Source organism: Saccostrea cucullata, unplaced genomic scaffold (assembly GCF_032062105.1).
Source record: "Saccostrea cucullata isolate Sc308-1 unplaced genomic scaffold, CSIRO_AGI_Scuc_v1 ctg784, whole genome shotgun sequence".
In the NCBI taxonomy this organism is placed as follows: Eukaryota; Metazoa; Mollusca; class Bivalvia; order Ostreida; family Ostreidae; genus Saccostrea; species Saccostrea cuccullata.
The window spans coordinates 314,940-333,664 of record NW_026935833.1 but is presented as its reverse complement, the minus strand read 5'-3'; positions in this window follow the sequence as shown (position 1 = coordinate 333,664).

Sequence of the window (18,725 nt, the reverse complement as noted above, 5' to 3'; positions counted from 1 at the left end):
AATTTCTTTTCAAAGTGCGTTAATATCGACCATATTAACGCACTTTGAAAAATTTGTGTGGCCTGGTCAATGTTCTTGCAAAAATAATTGAGTCTGTTTGATAACTCTTCGGTGATAAGGTCACTTCAGGATGTTAAAGTGAGCGATTTTCCATACTTTGAAAATTCTATCTCTCTTAAATGTTTTACTGTACACGTACTTAACTTTTCCAGTTTGCATGCATTTTATATGTAAACTAAAATTTATTGAAAGTTTTCAACGTCATACCAGTTATACAAATACATATATTTTGGTGAAGCATAGACATCGGTACCGGGACGGGGGTCTTAGGCACACTAATATTTTGCAAAGATATATAGGCATAGAAATTTGGGGCTTACCTTTGAGGGGGGGGGGGTTTCCACTTTCAATTTCCTACAGACGGCTAAGTACAATGTATAAAAAAAAAGAGTTGGGCTCAGAGTCCTTCTACTCGTCTTCTCCTTGTTCCCAATGAGTTTAAATTAAATGAGTACATGTAAATTAAAACATTTTTAGATATAATTAATACAAATTGATTATCTCAGTTACTAAAATCTAAGTCTAGAGTTTATTGTTAAAATACATATTTTTTTCACAGTGCGTTAAATGTCCCCAATTATTAAGGTAAAAAATATTTATGTACACTCTTAATGCACTTTGAAAAATTTTTCAAAGTGCGTTGATTTTTTCAAAGTGCGTTGCTACATACCTTACCAGGCATTTATGCATTTTCATGCATAAATTAATACTTTTTTTTTTGCAAAGGGAACCATGTCAAGCTAGTAAGATGTTGGACCAAAGGACTACCAAAAAAGGGGACACATTTACATCAAAGTATAACAAACTGATTACTAGTAAATTTTATTTTAAAGAATAAAAATAAAAAAAAATAGTTTTAAGGAACAGGCATACGATGTTAGCTTCTTCACTGTCAAATGCATTGCGGACCAAATTAAGATAGCGGCTTACCAAGAGTCAGTGTTCTGTTGGTTTAGCATCAATATAGACATCGTGTCTGATTTTGGTGGATTATTTTTATCAAGTGACAATTTATTAAGAATCATTCTAGACTGAAATTACTATATAGACTCATATCCTAGTAGGATAGCGTATAAAAACAAAGTTAACTATAGTAAAATGTTATCTAAGAAATATATAAGGATTAATGTTATCTTAAATAGGCTAGCTTGATGTGATCTTAATTATTTGAGAAGGGGGGAGGGGTCGAGGAAAAAAGTAAAGATTAGACACACATGCAATCAATCCGTGTTGTAGAAATGTTACACCAAATCTTTATAAAATGAAAATCTTTAAAACATCTATTTTGAAATACGGTTTCAAAATGCAAAGATTTACAATACCTCTTAATTATTCTATACGAATGTTTTGTTAATATCTTTTACAGAAAATTTATATTGTTTTAATTGCAAATAAGATGCGTAATAAAATTGCCATTAATAAATGTATATAATATGAATAACTAATAAAACATATATATCAAGACGAGTCGGAGAGCCATGAAAATTAATTGGTGATTTTTAATGAAAAGCCGATTTCGATATAAAACTCATTATTACATGTATTATTTAATCACTGCCTATTTTATGCAGTTTCTGTTGAAATATCCATATGATTGATAAAAATGTTGAACATCATAATATACGAATGGAGCCTTGTATTTTTGTTTTTATTTAAACATTTACATCTATGAATTCTGGCCATGGTTGGAATCGGTTTAATTATGATGAAAATGTGTCCAAGTTTGAAAATAAACAACTTGTCTAAAAATATCGCAATTTAATTTCAATAAATTTCTTATGAATAACAATTCCAGATATTTTCATTCTTTAACTAAGTTGACTTTCGAAACGTTTATCTGATTTGCACTTTTCTGGTCACAGTTTGTTCGTTTGTCTATCTATAGACTAATCACTGTTCGCCTCCCTATTCTCAGTCAAGAACCAAAAGGGTGGTTTCAACAAAACTTGCTGAAAAGTATCCTTCGATAAAGAAATTAAGGGGAGTCATTTTTACTCAAGCCCTAGAGGGGCTTCTGTTATCTAAAACGATGCTAGGTCATCGAAATACTCATTTTAAAAACATGAAAATATATTAATTTTGAAGATTAAAAAAATTTTAGAAACAAAAATGAAGCTTATCTCGAAAACCTCTGTATATTCAAAGATATTAAGTGTCAAATGTCGGATTCTATTATATGGCGAACAAGATGTGTTTGTGAAACACTGATGCCCCCGTATGGCAACATAGCAAAGATTAAACTTTTCTTAAATGCAAATCTAATTAATTGGTAACAAAAGTAGGGTATTCTCACTGGAAAACAATTGTGAAATTTGAAGTAGGCCAAAAGTTTTTTCAATAAGTACAAAAAATCTCCAAGGTCAAGGTCAAAAGGTCAAGGTAATTGGTATCCAATGAAAGGTCTTACCACATAGAATACTTATGTAGAGTATGGAAGCCCTAGCCCTTACCGTTCAGAAGTTATGGCCAAGGTTAAAATTTTATAAAAGTAGGTCAAACTCCAAGGTCAAAGGGTCAAAGTTCTTGTTATCAAATGAAAGGTCTTGTCACAAGGATTGAATATGTAAAGTATGAAAGCACTAGCCATAACCCTTTAAAAGTTATGGTCAAGGTTTGCATTTTTAAAGTAGGTCAAACTCAAAGGTCAAGGTCAAAGTGCTTGGTATCCAATGAAGGGTCTTCTCACAACAATTACATACATGAAGTATGAAAGCCCTATCCCTTACTGTTCAAAAATTATGGCCAAGGTTAAAGTTTTTTCACAGGAACGGAAATCTACAAGGTCAAGGTCAAAGGGTCAAGGTTGTTGGTATCCAATGAAAGGTCCTTCAACAAAGAATACATGTACATATAGAAAGTATAAATGTCCTGGTGTCTACTGATCAAAAGATATGGCAAAAGTAAAAGTTTAAAATTTTCATGTAAATGTGGGTCAAACTGTAAGGTCAAGGTCAAAAGGTCAAATTTGGTGGTACCCAAAGAAAGGTCTTGTCACAGGGAACACACACGTGAAATATGAAAGTCATGGCTCCACTAAATCAAAAGTTATGGGCAAGTGTAAAGTTTTTGCGGACAAACAGACAGACAGAGAGACAGATAGACGGAAGGACACGACAAAAACTATATACCCCCAAAACTTCGTTTATGGGGGCATGAAAAATAGTATAATCTTAATTAAGCTTTGGTAAGGGAACCTTTATAACTTCTTTTGGATTCGTACGGAATATGTATTGGACATGCCGCTAGATGAACCCGTAGTCACGTGGATTTTTTGGAGCCCAGAGCCCCCCCCTCCAATTAAAAAAAAACTTTTTTACAGGCTTGTATAACAAGCTATTTTTGTATATTAAATGTTGTGATATACGTCCTTAAGCAAAAAATTCAAAAGAACGTATATAGTTTGAAGTATATTAAATGTCTAAATAAAAAAAATTCATTAAATTAAGAAATGGCATATACACTCTATAAAATACTGTATAACGTGTAACGTAAATTCATTTTAAAAAGTAGTACGATTAATTATATTTATTCTAATCAAATTCAATATATGAATTTTGTTTCATGTGCATGTATTTTATTCAACAGAAGACTGAACTCAATAGCCCTCATCTTATTCCATTTTAGGATATAAGTGACACTTCCTAGTTGACTTTCTGCAGCTTGAGTATCTCGGAGTTTTGTCAGTATATACATATGTACTTGTTTTTTAGCTCACCTGAGCCGAAGGCTCAAGTGAGCTTTTCTGATCACAGTTTGTCCGGCGTCTGTTTGTCTGTTAACTTTTCACATTTTCGACTTCTTCTCAAGAACCGCTGGGCCAGGAAAGATGAAACTTATGGGGAAACATCCTCAGGTAGTGTAGATTCAAGTTTCTTCAAATCATGACCCCCGTGGGTAGGGCGGGGCCACAATGGCCGAAAAAAGTTTTACATATAGGAAATTCTTCAAAAATCTTCTTCTCAAGAATAGCAAAGCCATAATTGATCATATTTATATGGAACCATCCTTAGGTAGCGTAAATTCAAGTTTGTTCAAATCATGGCCCCCGGGGGTAGGGTGGGGCCAAAATGGCCGACCAAAGTTTTACATAGAAATATATAGGAAAATTCTTTTAAAATATTCTCAAGAATAGCAAAGCCATAATTGATCATAATTATATGAAAGCATCCTCAGGTAATGTAGATTCAAGTTTGTTCAAATCATGACCCCCGGGGGTAGGGCGGGGCTAAAATGGCCCACCAAAGTTTTACATAGAAATATATAGGAAAATTCTTTCAAGACTTCTTCTCAAGAATAGAAAAGCCATAATTGATCATATTTATATGAAAGCATCCTCAGGAAGTGTAGATTCACGTTTTTTCAAATCATGAATTGATCATATTTATACGGAAGCATTGTCAGGTTGTGTAGATTCAAGTTTGTTCAAATCATGATCCCCGGGCGTAGGGCGGGTCCAAAATGGCCCATCAAAGTTTTACATAGAAATATATTGGAATTTTTTAAAAATCTTCTTCTCAAGAATTGCAAAGCCATAATTTATCATTATTTATATGGAAGCACCCTCAGGTAGTTAATTCGATTCAGGTTTGTTCAAATCATGACTCTCGTGGGATAGGGCGAGCCACTATGGCCTATCAAAGTTTCACATATACATATATAGGAAATTCTTTAAAAATCGTCTCAAGAATAGCAAAGCCATGATTGGTCATGGGACTACTTTTGGATTTAAACTTTTCAATAATAAACCAATTTCTACTTTTTGCTAGCCACAGTGCTCAGATGAGCAATGTGGCCCATGGGCCTCTTGTTTATCACGTGAGGTGGATATGTTTTTGTACGTCCAGATAATTTACGACTTTTATTGTGCTATCACTCCTAGAAGCTTTGTTTTTTGATTGGGGAATTGTATGACTGTGTAAGAAGTATCTGTTCATATGAATTTTGGGTCGCCTTCACCCTCCAAACCACCAAAGAAAAAGAAATAAAGGCGGAAATCTGCACAGGGTAAGATGGCGGCCAGTAAACAAATTCCTATCAGTATTCAGAACAGTAATGCCGACACTGAGAATCAGCAATTTCAACACATTCAACAAGCAGGTAATCTCTCATACCATTAATTACAGCCCATGCAATCAATACCTATGACGGCAATGCAAAGAACACCAGTGCAATCACAATTTTAAAATTTCCTACCGAACACCCCCCCCCCCCCCCCCCAGTACCTCTAGTTTTTTTTTTGGTATTATACTACTACTATTATTTATGTACGTACACATTGTTCTCCAGTAAATTATCCACTTCTCTACTGTACTGAAACTGATTGCATTATGTTGTATAAAATGATAAGCTGTAAAGCTTAAAGTAACAATAAAGAAGAAGAAGTACCTATCTAGGCTATCTTCAAATTAATTGAAGATAGGTATAATTGAATTCAAGATAGGTACAATCAAATTGATACATGTAGGAGTAAATAATTATACCTAGGTATCTATAAATAATTATACCTTGGTACAAATGAATTATACCTATCTTTAATGGAATTACACATATCTTCAATTCAATTATAGATAGGTTTAATAGAATCATACCATCTATGATTCATTTGAAAATAGGTATTACTGGTTTAAGGATAGGTACAGTTGGCTTGAAGATAGGTTCAATTAAGACATATCCACAAAGGATTTGAAGATAGGTACAATTAAATTATACCTAGGTTCTATACGTTTTGTATTGTTGAAATAATGAACGCTCCCTAGGAGACAATATTGAACATGGAGGGAACCTACAGAACCTCGACAACGAGGATGAAAGGAGACATAAACATAAATTCAAAATGTGCAACAGCATCATGTAATTATTAAAATAAACATGAATATTATGTTCATGTACAATGTATGAATATTTTGTTTGGCAGCCGGATGATGATTCCGATAAACTTTCGCGCCAGAGTGACGTACCGGAAATGGCGTATGGTAAAGGGAGTAGTTATTATTGCCAATATCTTAGTAATTAAAGAAAGGTTAAATTCAATTGTACCTATCTTTCAATAAACTATACCTATCTTCAATTCATTGCATTTATACCTTTTTTTTCAAATGAATTGTACTTATCCTTATCTTCAAATAGATTAAAGATAGGTATAATAATTTGAATAATACCTATCTCAAATGCATTTGAAGATAGGTAAAATTCAGGTACAATTCTTTTGAAGATAGGTACAATTATTTGAAGACAGGTATGAATATATGTGAATTTGGCGTTCCAAAAACAATGGGACGTGAACGTTTAACCTTGGAATGCATAGGAAATATAATTAAAAAATTTTTTCTCAGGAATAGCAAAGACTTGATTGGTCTGATATTTTATGGAAACATCCTAAGGCAGTGTCGAAATAACTTTTTTCAAATCATGTGAGCCACATCATGTGGGCCATCAAACATAGGAGAAATCTTTAAAAATATTCTGCAAAGCCTTGATTGGGCATACTAAATGGAAAAATCTTGAGAGAGAGAGAGAGAGAGGATCTATATATGTCGTTCTATGCAAGATTGTACTTTTTCTCACGTTTAAAGAATGGCCTTATACCGATATAATAAAAATACACAAGGTAAGAAACAAAAGTTGTAAACAAACGGGGGTTCTCCTCTTCAAGGCAGATACAGTATTACCTTTCAGAATTTTGCAAGGACTCTGTCAGAAAGACGTTCTTCTACTGGTCAAACTTAAATTAACCTAAAATCCGCCATTAGTGTTTTGATATGCCGTAATCGAACACTTTATTAATCGGATACATGAGCTTTTCTCCATTGACAACTTTGGAGGAGGTTTCAGAATCGCACTTCTGTTTCGCCTTATTTGATTGGTTAACTGTAATACAGTTTAAATCTTTAATCAATCAATACACTCTTACATTTTTTTAATTAAAAAGGGGAGGGTGTTTACTAATTGACCCACACTTCAGGTGCCTGTGGTAAAAGAAGTATATTCAAATTATCCATCCCCTTCCCGACCACTTTTATATTTAAACATTTCAATTTTCTTATAACTGAACGGGTTTCAGGCGACCGAGGTGACCCATAGTTCTTTTGTTTATATTGTGTATACTTTGCTATGTAGAATTCTTAATATCATCTTGATATCGGTTATTTTTCACATTGCCTGGATCATGAGGATCTGACACATTAAACCCAAACCACTTTTACAATAATGCAGTTATTCCTCTTTGCTCAATAAATGTTTATCAGGGTAAAGGAAACAAGAGGCCCATGGGCCTTATAGGTCACCTGAGCATCATGCAAAAACTTTCCAACGATTGAATTTGGTTCCTGTTTTAACCTAGACGTCATTGCATTCACAATTTTGAAAGAGGCACCATTGCTTATCATAACTATACACTAAGCATGTTTAGTTTGGTTACTTAATACCATAGACAAAGTAGGGGAACAAAAAAAACGCATTTCGACTAATCAGTGATATTTAGCAATAATCAGTAGTGCCACTACCACACATGAACCCTTGACACTTGGTCCAGACATTTCACAATTTTAAAAAAGGCACTGTAACGATCCCTCCCCCATTTTTTTTAATCTCATTTTTTTCTTGGTATTTTTCTAGAGGATTTTCATGCACACTTTCAATTCATCCATCAATTCTTGTATGGAATGTTGAAATGTCCAGCGTGAGTTATTTCTTAATTATTTTTTGCTTAATTGTAGCGAAGATCCATTCTTCTTGTGTTTCGACGTGTTGAATGTCAGACATAGTCTTGCTATTTAATTAAACGCTTTTTGTTGGCTTAATTGTAAATACGTAATAAAAAAGATGCGCTGTAATTCCGGATTATTTTATAGTTACCTTATTTGTCGTGTGATCGATTTTTTTATCGTCTTCGAGCACACGTTTCACTGAAACTTCTGCCGCCGCCATACTTTGTTTACTGTGTATTTTCCCATGATGCTTCACGGTGTATTGATCTATTTTTACTGGAATTGTTTCGGCGGAAGATTTGATTGTAAATTCTTTTAAATTAAATGTTAAACAGTGTTAAATGAGCTTTAAAAAGTGTTACTTTATGTTTTATGAATTAATTTAATTTATTGACGTATTATACTAATATTACATACGATGTACGAGAGTGAGATTTCATTACGACAAGATAATTTAATTAACGGGATGGAATTATTTGTTATGATTGGTTATCAATTATTCCGGGTTTTGTTAATTCTATAAATACACTCAGATGCTGAATATCGTTTGCTCTCTTGTTTTCTTTGCGTCCTAAAGAAAGGTCGGCAGTTTAATATCCACTTTCAGGTGTGCACTATTTCAGTATCTAAGTGACTGAAGTACATAATATGTAATGTTAGGTTAGGCTAAATCAATAATTACTAGTAATTGTTCGAGTTTTATTTATAATTACTAGTTGAAAACTAGTTATTTTATCTTCTTTGGGAGTTAGGAACTATTTCTGCTGCGTGCTAGTAGTTGAACTAGTAGCGGGAATATTTATTTGTAAATTAATTATTAGTCATTTATAGAGCGCCTTTTCGTTTTATTTTGGTCGGGGGAATTTACACTTCAATTATAATTTACTGGAAATAGTGCCAATTATATCAGCAGTTGTACTGATTTTGTCTTATGTCCTAAGGATTGAGACTTGTCAATGTTAAACACTGTTTTTCATTTTGGCTGTTCATGTATTACTGAATAAAACTATAAAACTTTACATCGGCGTTTTTGATCCGTTTAAGTTTACGGGTCCTGTGATCGAATCATAACAACGCTTCGTCCGTGTTTGAGAAACAAAAATTTTATTTAGCAAACATCTAATAAAAATAAATCACTATGGCAGGTCGTAAAAGTCGACGGAGGTGTCGTGGTCTTCAAGAATGTAGATCTACCTCGCAGGTTTCGAGTTCCTCTGTAGATACTTTAAGAGAAAATGAAAGCGAATATGCATTTCCGTGTGAAGTGACCGACATGCACAGAACTAAGCCATTTGTTCATTCAAATAAAGAAGCCTCTCAATTAGCAAATGTACATGACTCATATACAAGTGTAATGCTTGTGAGTTTTCAGGCAGACGTTGTGAGAGATGGAGAATGTACTTTTTTATTGGGAACTCAGATACAGTTTCTGTAACTGTGAGTACTACCACAGAGCAGCAACAGACAACACGCAGTGTAGTTACGCCTAAAATGAGCCATCTTCACACCTGTGGTCCCACAACTCCGATGCCTTTATATCTGTTTGCTCACACATTGCTGAGAATTTGTGTACATGTTTGCCTAGAGAGCCGACAGCTGTCCCTGGTATGTATATACCTGCAGTCCCCAGTACAGGTACTCACATGAGCCCCTCCATTACACAGACTGCAAGTCCAGTATCTGGGTTACCTGTGAACTCTCATGCACACAGCACTTCTTTGAGTTCATGTACAGGTACAAATTATCACACTACCTTACCTTTAAACTGTTACTCTTATGCAATTCCTTGTACTGTGAGCATGAGAACTCATTTACCTCTAGGCTTATGTTCAGGTTCTGTGCCTATAAGTTCTTGTACAGGTAATATGCCTGTAAGCTCATGTACATATAAAGGTTCTTTGCCTGTTAGTTTGCGTACAGGTTCTGTGCCTATTGGTCTAAGTACTCAGTACAGGTTCTTTTTATCAAGTATGAGTAGCGAGCAAACTGCACTTGTCCAGCTCACGGAGATGATATAGCATTTACAAGAGAAAATTAAACAGCTCTCCGAACAAGATCACCACCGAAGGACCAACCCTGACAATAGACAATCGGGTACATGTAGCGCATCTCATGAGTGTTTGAGTAGTGACAGAGAAACATCGCAAGAGTCTGACTTTGTGTACAGGAGAAAGACTACGCATTGCAATGTAAAGATTCTTCCATACGCAGCGAAAGAAGATAGGTCTGTCTGGTTCTGTCGATTTGAGGAAGTCACAGATAGATACCACTGGACAACAGATGACAAACTGGACCAATTACTGCCCAGACTACATGAAGATGCTGCTGACTTTGTATACGGCCAATTATCAAAAGAGTCAAGAAGCAGTTATAAGAGACTTACAAGGAGCGGCCAATCGTTTCCGTGCAATCAAAACCAGTCGAACATATCTGTCAAAATTTTATAACAGAGTCCAGAAGCCTGGTGAGCGAGTCGAGGACTTTGCTGCTGATCTAGAGCGACTGTACGTTAAAGCTCACCCAGAGCGAGACTCAAAGACTAGAGAGGAAGACTTGCTCAGGAAATTTTTAGATGGTCTGGCTGAAGCCCAGTTTCATGTGGAATACGTCAAGGACCCATCAGATATACATGAAGCTGTACGACAGGTTATAAATTATGAAGAAGCAGGTCGGCCTTCAACTAAGAAACATGTCAGAGAAGTGAAGTCGCTGTACAGTGATTCTGAATCTGAGGCCTTATCTAAGACAGTCACTAAGGCCAAGTTGGTGAAGAAGAGAAGTATCAGAAATATAAAGTTCAGCCCAGGAAACAGACAAGGGTCAGGTGGCACCATCAAAGCCTTGCAAAACAAATCGATGAAATGGCAAAAGTTCTCAACAACCTGACTAATAAGAGCAACACTGGGACACAGCCAAGTACACTGTAGGCCTATTATTGGTACATCTCAACCAGACATGTCTTCGGGTCAAATGGCTCCTCTGGACAGACCGCAGAAACGTAGCTGTTTTTACTGCAAAGGTGAAGGTCATTTGATAAGGGACTGCACAAAGAGAATTAATTACCTGCAAGTCTCAAAGGCACTTTTAAACAGGCATAAGCCGTTCCTGTGGGTCAAGGACCAGCCACAGAAGAAACTGACAGACAGACGAACAGTTTAGACCCACCAACAGACAGACAACCAGATAATTTTGATGAGACAGATGATTCTTGTTTTATTTCTAATCGAATACCAGATGCAGATGGTGTGTACGTAGAAGGAAAAGTAAATGGTTTAGACGTCCATATTACAACAGATACCAGTGCATCCAATACTATACTTTCATACAAAGTGTATGAACAACTCAGAGGTGAACAGACCCAGACTTCAAGGAAAGTCACATTTACGAGGAGCTAACGGAAGTACCATTCATGTTTATGGGAAAGGAGCGTTTGAATTGCAACTTTGGTTCCTTGGCCCTCAAGAAAAACCTTTTAGTAGCTGATATCCAAGATGAAGTGTTACTTAAAGTGGACATCCTGCAGAATTAGGTCAAGCAGATATTCTCCTGAGTAAAGGACTGATTAGGTTCAAAGGTCATGATATTCCATGCATACAACATGGTGTGCATAAAGATATTACCCTCCGTTGATTGGAGAGGTGTGATATTCCTGGGAATACAGAAGTAATAATACCGGCTTTTATTCAGCGTGGATGTGAGGTTGATGTTGAAGAGGACCTTACGTTCGTGCCAAGTGGAGAAGACCCCCTTACTGTTAGCCCCAGCAGTTCTTAACATCAGACGGAAGCTGAGTGTTCCCCTGAGGGTTATCAATCCTTTTGATGAGGGGAAAACACTTTATCCAGACACAGTAGTGGGTTCTGTCAAAGGATATGTGGGGAATAGTAGATGTAATCCAACCAGTTCATAGTGACATAAGAAGCTTTTGCCGATCTACTGAACTTTCACCTGGAGAGGCATGTGAGGTTCCAGGTCATTTACGCGAGCTTTATAACGGTTCTTCCCAGTCCTAAAATATGTCAGAAAAAGAAGCTTTTCGGAAATTCTTGCTCGACCATCAGGATGCATTTTCAAAGGATGAATGGGACCTAGGGCAAACGAATTTAGTCGAACATAAAATTAATACTGGTGAGAGTAAACCTGTAAAACAGCCACCTCGTAGATCTCCAATAGCACTAGCCAATGAGGAGAGAGACGCCATTCTGAACCTTCGAGAGAGGGGCATAATACCTTCTTCATCATCTTGGTCCTCTCCACTGGTCTTAGCTAGAAAGAAGAATGGAAAAATAAGAGTCTGTGTGGATTATCGAGCAGTAAATAACTTAACAGTTAAGGATGCATTCCCACTCCCACGAATTCAAGAGTGTCTAGATTCCGTTGCAGGAGCTTCAAGTTTTCCACTCTGGATTTGACAGCAGGATATCACCAAGTCAGAGTTAAGGCTGAAGACATACCAAAAACAGCATTTGTAACAAAATATTGTCATTTCGAATAGAAAACCATGCCTTTTGGATTGATCAATGCAACAGGTATATTCCAGAGACTTATGGCGATGGCATTAAATGGCCTCCAGTGGGACATTTGATTTTTATTTGGACAATGTAGTGATATTTTATAGCAGAAATTTTAATGAACACATGTCCAGGTTCAGCCAAGTGGTTCAGAGAATAACAGATGCAGGTTTAAAATTGAACCTGAGAAATGTAGCCTTTTTCAAGATGAAGTTATTTTCCTTGGTCATAGAGTCACTATAGATGGAGTCTTGCCAGATAAGAAGAAAGTAGAGAAATTTTTGAATTGGACCAGACCAAATAATGTTACTGAAGTACGACAATTCCTTGGAACTGCCTCTTACTACAGGAGTTTTATAACGGGTTTTCAGTGATAGCTAAACCTCTTACTGAACTACACAAAAGAACCATTCTTTTCGCTGGACAGACCTATATATGCGAGAAAGCATTTCTGCAACTAAATAAGATCCTTCCTGGGCCCGATATAGTGGGATATCCTGACCCAAACCAAGGCCAATTTTATACTCGATACAGAGGCCTGTGAATTAGGCATTGGTGCCGTATTGAGCCAAGTACAGGATAAATGTGAGAGAGTGTTAGCCTACGGGAGTCGAACCCTAAATCGTGATGAAAGGAACTATTGTGTAACTGATACAGAGCTCCTAGCTGTTCGCTGCTTTGTGGAATACTTTAAACAATATCTTTTAGGACAAAGATTTATTCTTTTGACTGATCACCAAGCATTAGTATGGCTATATAAACTAAAAGAACCTAAAGGAAGAATGGCTCGCTGGATTGAAATATTGTCAGCCTACAATTTTGAAATTGAGTACACAGCATGGTAATGCTGACAGTCAATCAAGATGTCCGAACCCAGCTGACTGTAGCTGTTCAGAGGGTGACAATTTAGAAAGCCTGAAATGCGAACCTTGTATTAATTGCAGAAAGAGAGCTGAGACTATGGAAACTCAGGGTAACCTTAATCAGGGGGATGCTATTCGTGTGACGACAAGAAAGCGTGACAGTTCTAAAAATTTACCTGAAGGGACACAATGGATGTCAAAGTACAACTCGTCAAGTCTACAATGTCTCCAGATGGAAGATAATGGTATTAGTCCAGTGCTTAAGTGGAAACTGGCAGGGTGTAAACCTACAAAAGAGGAAGTGGTCAAATATTCTCTAGCAACCACACATTAAATTTGTTTACGGGATCAACTATGTTTCAAAGATGGCGTTTTATATAAGGAATGTACAACCACAATGGGTCTTACAATGACACAGTTCATTGTTCCAGAGAAACTTAAATTAGAGATTTTACAACTCTGCCATTGTTCCTTGTTAGCCGGATATTTGGGCATTAAGAAGACCAAACACAGGATAATACAACTAAAAGTTCACCTGTTCTGGGGGCCATAAAACTTATACGAGCTCACTTTTGATCTCAGTCTCACTTTTCTACTATATATTCCTTAGCAAAAACTGAGACTGAGATCAAAAGTGAGCTCGTCTAAGTTTCATGGTCCACAGGCCTGATCGAAGATGTATATGAATTACTTGTATTGTGAGTCTCAACCTATGCGTAGGAGGGGGACCCTGATTTATTAGGCAGAGATGATGATATTTGAATAATTACATTAGGATGTTACCAATATTTGTTATTGGTTGTGATTTACCAATTGTGTTGCTGGGTTATTCAATATATAATTTTCAGTAATATGTAATTGGTTCTTACATTTTAGATTATGTCCTCCATGTTCAGAGTGTTCGCTGGGAAGAGAGGGCATGTGTATGAATGCAAACCCTGTGGTTCGAGAGGAGAGAAATTGGCAATCACTAATTACATTTTTATGAAGCACCTTACGTATGATGATTACCCTTACCATTGCACTCTACGTAACTGCTTCTGTCCAGAAAGCTAAATTGTTGAAGCACCCCAAATGGTATTTGGAGCACAAGATGCGGGCGGGGGAAAACGCTGTCGCTGAGGGTTCTAGTTTTATGGCAGTCCGTGACAACAGCCATATATTGCAGGAAATGATGAGGTCCCTGACGGTGGAGGAGTCTGTCCTCCACTGGGAGTCCAGGAACAGGCCAGTTAAGCCAGTGACTCTCGCTGTTGCTGTTCCTTCTTTGCCACCGCCTTTGTCGCTGCCATCTTCCATTTCCTCGTTGCCACCTCCCCAGTCACCTCCCGCAGCTGCTGTGCCGTCCGTCCTGACTTCGGAACTTTGCCTGTCCGAGCTGTTGACAGAGGAGGACCAGAAGCTCCTTAAAGAGTTCTTCATCCGGGAGCCGGTGGAGCCCCAGTCATCCCGAGAGAGGAGAACGCCCGCCTCCAGAGGGAGATTGAGCGACAGAGGCGAGTTATTCACCAGAATCAGGCCACCATCACTGATCTGAGGAATAGGGTGGATGATTCGGGACCTTCTTTCGACTTCAAGTTCTTCATGATGGTCCGGGCGAGGGAGAAAAATACAACCCTATCCCCCGTACACGGTCGCTGAGGAAGCCTCCAAGGAAACTGCAATCCGTGGTAACTGTGCCGAGGAAGATTCGTCCGAAGCCCCGGCGGCGACCTACATGGCTATTTCAGTATCTAAGTGACTGAAGTACATAATATTTAATGTTAGGTTAGGCTAAATCAATAATTACTACATATAGTAATTGTAGTAGTTTTATTCATAATTACTAGTTGAAAACTAGTTATTTTATCTTCTTTGCTGCGTGCTAGTTAGTAGTTGAACTAGTAGCGGGAATATTTATTTGTAAATTATTTATTAGTCATTTATAGAGAGCCTTTTCGTTTTATTTTGGTCGGGGGAATTTGCACTTCAATTACAATTTACTGGAAATATTGCCAGTTATATCAGTAGTTGTACTGATTTTGTCTTATGTCCCAAGGGTTGAGACTTGTCAATGTTAAACAGTTTTTCATTTTCGCTGTTCATGTATTACTGAATAAAATTATAAAACTTTACATCAAAGTTTTTGCTCTCAACACAAGGCAGGTGTTCCGAAGCGTTACAGCACCCTTGCTTACCAAAATGTTTCATTAATATCAAGGAGCAGATTTCAGTCAATTAATTCATTTTCAGTATATAAATAGAGCCCCCCCCATGGTACCCCTGACCAAGGGGCCTTGAAATTCACAATTCAGAAAATATGGCCCTTGCTCTTCATAGCTATATAGGTAGTTCATCTGCTTAATACCCAAGAGCAGTGAAGATTTTCAAAGAATTAATGTATTTTCACTATAAATTCAATAGAGCCCCACCTTTGCACCAGAACCCCTGACCCTCCTGGGGCCATAAAATTCACAAATTTGAAAGAGGCATTCTTTGCTCATCATAACTATATACTTAGCTTGTTTAATACTCTGGAACAGAGAAGAAGATTTTCAAAGATTTTTTGCATTTTCTCTAAATAATCAATACAGCCCTGCCCTAACACCAGAATCCCTGACCCTGGGGCCATAAAATTCACAATTTTGGAAGAGGCATTCTTGCTCATCATAACTATATACTTAGTTAGTTTATTTAATACCCAGGATATGAGAAGATTTTCAAAGATTTAATGTATTTTCACTATATATTCAATAGAGCCCTGCCCTAACACCAGAATCCCTGACCATGGGGCCATAAAATTCATAATTTTGGAAGAAGCATTCTTGCTCATCATAACTATTTACGTTGTTAGTTTATTCAATAACCAGGAGCAGAGAAGAGGATTTTAAAAGAAATAATGCATTTCACTATATAATCAAAAGACCCCGCCCTAACACTAGAACCCCTGACCCTGGGGCCATGAATTGCACAATTTTGGTAGAAAACTCAATGGTCACTACATTCATGCTAACAGTTTGACTGCTTGATGTCTAGGAATAAAGAAGATTTTTAAAGATTGCATTAATTTTAGTGGTTTTGGCCCCACCCCTCAGGCCCCTGGGGGGCAAGGACCATAAAATTCACATTTTTTGTTTCCTTTCACCCACAGATGCTTTATGCCAAATTTCGTTGAAACTGGTTGAGCGGTTGCAGAGAATAAGCTGAAAATGTTCAAATGTTAACACACGATGGACGAAAACAAATAGCAATAGGTCACCTTTACTCAGGTGACCTAAAAATAGATATGAAAACACTTTTACAGGTTTGGAACAATTCCCCTGTAGAGAGATCATCTCGCTAAAGCGCGATAATCCCTTTCTAGCGGGAGAAAATACCGAGATTTATATTCCGATTTAAACTGTAAACGTGTTGTCTACTGTAAAAGGAAAATCCGGAAGTACGTCAACCCATTCATTAAATATTTATTGTCTCATTTCAATAAATTTGCTTCAAAATATTTTTTAATGACAACACAACTTCGAATGAATTCCACTTCTCCTGGTAAGCCTTAAAGTGGATTTAATTCAAAGTCCAAATCATTCTGACATTAAGTATACTTGTAGTTGAAAATGTGAAAAGTTAAAGCTGACATGAATTCTTAAAAACGCAACTTTTTCATCTATGTACGACTTGTTTCATACCAACTATAGCCGTATTCCGCCATATTTCTTTCAGATACCTTGTCTTATTGTAACGATATATACCCGAATGCCCTCGTTACACTTGAATGATTTTTTGGCTTGGCTATCGACTTGTGCACATCTCCGATGGTAAAACATTTGAAAACACATGGGTTGATCAAGACATTTCAAAACCACACAACATAATAATCATATTTCTGAATAATTATAGATTTGAATCAAATGTAATAAAAAAAGAAAGAAAATGCATGTTTGAAAGAAAGATTTAGTTGCACGAGTACGCATTTTTACACTGCGCCAATTTATGCAGAATAAACATGAAATAAAAAGCACTAAAACCCGTAAACACACTTTGAAATTATTATCATTTGAATGGAACAAAACAATCAGCGTCTTTGATTTGCAGGTTTTATGCAGACTTTGATGCATGTCGAGAAAACGCGTCGAACGCTGTAAACGTACCCATACCTGGTAATAAGATCACTGCATCGGTTCGAAGATGTGCACAAGTCAAGTGATATACACCCTGAATTCCATTTATTGAAATATGCATCACAAAAAAGAAATAAACTCCATAAAAACTCAATAAACACACTGTATCTACTCCGTACAGTCTAGCGCGTCGACACACTTAGTCCGTGATGATCAGATTTTGGTCAGGGAAAATATCACAAGTGGAAAAGAGTGGTATTTGCGCGGCTGAAATGGGGGGGGGGGGGTCTAAAGTATAATTATAACGGCTTTATAAGGTATAACTGAAAATTGTCTATCTAGTTCTAATAAACATTCTTTATATAGTCTGCAGTTGTTTTGCATCGCAAAATTCATTTGTCAATTACAACTGATTATTTTAGTACTAATCTCAAATCTAAACCAAGTAATTTGATATACGGTAAATATTTAGTTCAAGACTTAAAAACATTTAACCAGAATACAAAAGTTTATGTGTACATCTGTACGTTCTTTAACACACACGCGGAAAAAAACATCCCCCTTTTAGACTGATATTGAGGCATTTGTATTTTTAAGAGGGGGGGGGGGGCAGAAATAATTGACACGGTCGTTACCTAAATATTCCTGGAAGACAGACATTTCTGCTAATTCCATTTTTGAAGATTTTTTATTGTCTCACTCCGACCACAAAGTATGAACATTTTTGCGGAATGTGACTGTTTTATAATTATTACAGGAAATCTTTCGAGATTTCAGTATCCCAGTCTGACAGTCTAGTTTTTTAAAAAATAAAAATAATTTCTGTTGCAATATTTGGGAGATACTTTTAAAAACTTTGGTAGGGAAACTTGAAACCTGGTGGAATACAGATAATTTTTAATTACTCTTTTATTCATTGAACTCTCTCGCTCTCTCTCCTCCTGTAACCATCTGTAAGCGCAATAATAGATATAAAATCATATGTATTTTGTGCTGTACAATTTATTAGATCTTGGGACAGATCAAAGATTTTTTTTGTCAGACGGGGATGTCGAAACTTGTTCAAAAATTGAAATAATGACAAGAAAGTAAACCTAAACGCCGAAATTGAAAGGAAAATACATGTAAACGTGAAGTCTACTTCATAGGAATGGGAACATTGGGAATTTTCTCAAATACATGTACCTTCTCAGGTAAGGAATCTGGACAAAAATTATTTAGACAAGAGGTATAAAAAAGCTATTTTTTGGTATACTGTGGAACTCTCGTCGGCAGTTTGCTTTCCCTTCCTATATGCTTCGACTATTAATAATTTATATCCAACCCAGATATTTCTTGACATGAAAAAAAAAAAAAAAAAAAAAAACAACCGTAAACTCGCCCAAACTTCAAAACCGATGACTTCTAATGCTTCAAACCTTAGTCTTTTCATAACAATTTAACACAAATTCGCGTTTACCAGGGAGTCTGCGTTTTCCGAGGGGGTTCCTG